The sequence below is a fragment of the Triticum aestivum genome, chromosome 2B (assembly GCF_018294505.1).
Source record: "Triticum aestivum cultivar Chinese Spring chromosome 2B, IWGSC CS RefSeq v2.1, whole genome shotgun sequence".
NCBI lineage: Eukaryota > Viridiplantae > Streptophyta > Magnoliopsida > Poales > Poaceae > Triticum > Triticum aestivum.
In genome coordinates, this window is record NC_057798.1 from 380,991,532 (window position 1) to 380,994,754 (window position 3,223).

Here is a 3,223-nt window from a genome sequence, read left to right on the forward strand (position 1 = left end):
GTATGCCTCCCAGGGGGCACACGTAACCATGTGCTTTGTCATACTAATGGCGCACTCTGTAGTGATGCGCCATTAGTATCCTTTGGCATACTAATGGCGCACCTTGAGGTGATGCGCCATTAGTATGAATATTAGGTTTTATTTTTTTTACTTTTCTGATTTTTGCACAGGTTACAAAATGTATTATTGGACAGAATATAGACAACAGCACACAACAACAGCAGATTCATCGAATACAATAGAAGATTAGTCTCCGAATAAAATTCATCATATTAGTCTTCGAATTCAAATGACCGAACAAAGATAAAACATTAGAAGTCTCAAGACCACGAGTATCGAGTTTGTCTTCACATTACAAGTCGATATCGATCATCTAAACTACCATCACAAAGAAGAGAGCTGCGGTCATCACGATGAGCATCATCGCGATCAAACTGGTCTTCATCCGGTTCCTCCAACGCTCCCTCCTCTCTCCCGCTAGATAGCGGGCGTATCTAGATTCCACCTCCGCCCTAGTGGTGTACCCTTTGTAATTGTTACCGCTGAAACGGTGAACCTGTCTCCGGCACTCCTCCCAGTCATCGTAGACTCCGGGAACCTTACCCTTGTACATGACATACGACGGCATCTCTATGCACAAGCCAAACAACAGACAATACATAAGCAATATGTAAGTATGCAACAAAAGGATCGGAAGAGAAAAGCAAGACATTAATAGCACAATTCATGGTCCTACTAATAAATAGCATCGGTTACATCTAAGTTGAACGACTGTCCAAACCAAAGAGGCATACAAATTCATTAAAGTTTAATTACAACATGAGCCATTCAATGTTTCAGAACTACACATCACTACTTTCGACTCGACTCATGGGACAGGAGCATGGATGAAGCCGCCGTCTGTCATGATGGTCATGAAATCGCGGTCGTTGCCAGCCTGCATTTGTAGCATTCCGTCTATCTCACTGTTGGACAGTTGATATCTAAGGAAGAACTGCCCCGAGGTATGAAGGACATCTTGATGGATGATGTCCGCAAACTCCGACTGGATGCGAAAGAATTCTTGTCTGATGTCCATGTCCTGGATTGCCGACAAGCTCGCGGCCCAATCTTTGAGATTATCTGGTAGCAGAAGGTGATGATTGTCCCTTACGATCGCCCGCATGTGATGGAGGGCGTAGTAGGCATCCTTCTGACCGCCAGGCGGCTGCTTGACGCAGCATAACTTCGTATTGTGGGAGAACATGTGCTTGTCGTACTTACGAACTGCCCTGGTGAAGGTGCCTCCAGATTTGGCATAACCGGGGAGAACATCATCAAGAACTTTCTTGATATTTGTGTAGTCTATCTTGGAGTTACGGTTCGGGTCGAAATACGTGGCCATGGAATATTTCGGGCTTAAGAGGATGAGTGTGCAATGTGTGTCACTACACAGAACACGGAATGTTAGAAAAAAAAGAACAATCGAAATCTAAGAAATCATATGTTACGGGGTGGTTAAGGGATGACTTACTCGGGAAAGTAAGCCACAAGGAAGTTATCCTTATCTGGGTTTGCCAGAATGATGCCTTCGAGGTGTGAACTCGCGACTTGGCGGTCCCCAGCGCTGCTCAAGAGCTTGGCACGCATGTAGAAGGGGTCGACTATCACGATGTCCGGGGTCTTGTCTCTAATGATCCGCATCTCCATACTCAGCGAAAACAGCCGAACGAAGGTGTAGTGCAGCGGATGAAGGTTAAACATAGCAAAGATGTCATCAAACCCCAGGACGATCGTACCCCCGATGTCGCCATCCACAAAGCCCTTGCCCTCTGGCACCTTGGCCATGAAAACCGGGTATGCCACATCATTCTCTCTGAGACGCCACTTCTCCAAAGAAAGAACACTGTCGTGCAGACTCCGCATAGCACCGATTGCAGCATTGAGCATATTTGTTGGTAGCATCGCCCTACCCACCACATGCACCCTCCTCGAGATATCCTTAGGTGAAGGTGGCCCGTCCTGAGCACGGATCAAACTCGGTGCCGGCTGGCTCACACCGGCGCCCTCGTTAGTCTTTCGTTTCCATCCCTTCTTCTTGATCTCCTATAATGGGACCGAGTTCTGCTCATAGACCGCCTTCTTGAGTGTGTTGGGGCTGATAATATTTCGCAGCTCAGCTATCTGAGGCTCGATGAAGGCAGGAGCTAGAGGCGTCTCCTGAGAACTGAACGCCAAACGATGCTTGTTGCAATTGGATTTCTCCGTCGTACCAGCTAGATCGCGGTCGTCTTGGTTGGGTTCTTGAGAAAGAGGCCCACAGAACTCGTCAGCGTACCCATGTTTGGCAAAGTACTTATCGACATTGGTAAATGTACCGGCGTCATTGTCGTCGTCGTCCAGATCCTGTGCCATATGCATGTCCGGATCCTGTACCATAGGGATGTCTGGCATAGGGATGTCCGACAGGGCCGGTAGTGTTGCGGCGTTCTTGCCATGGCTTGGCGCCGGCACGACTGGCGGTCTTGTCTGTGGGGTGGTGTCCCCCACCCCCAAACGAATCTGGCTCTTCGGCCAAAGTAGGGGCCAGCTTACGCAGGCGCTGAGGGTCATCTCATCTTCGTCGTCGGCCCCAGCGGGTCGAATCGGAGGTAACAGCTCGTCGCAGCCTGGCAGCACCTGAACCACTTTAACCCTATACACTGTGGGTGGCATCAGATTACCGTGGAACATGGGGTGCCCAGTTGAACGATTCTGCCCTTGGCGACATCGACCAACTCGCCGCCCACGAAGTGCAGAAGAGTGCAAGGAACGTCGACGGCGCCCTGCGAAAACATGTAGGGCGTCACGGATGCCCAGTCAAAGGCAAGGAGATGAAGTCTTCGGCCGAGAGGCTTAGTTACCGTGATGCCGTCGAGCTCGGCTAATGTCGAGGCACCGCCAACGGCGGGCGTGCAACTGACGGAGGGGCCGCTTGCTGGCGAGGTGCCGGCCGGCGTACATCCGGGTGCACTAAGCTCCAATGCCCGTGCCGGCGCCGGAGACACGAATACCGCCTCCGCCGGAGACACCAATGGCGCCGCCTACACGCTATGCGAGTTGCTAGCCGTGAAGCTGGGAACCGGGGGAGGCCCCTGTTGGCCGCCCGCAATCCACGTTGTCAGCCCATGAATCAACGTAGGCACCATGGTTTTGAGCTTCGTTCCCAGTTGTTGTTCCACTTCCTCTTGGACAAGCTCCGAAA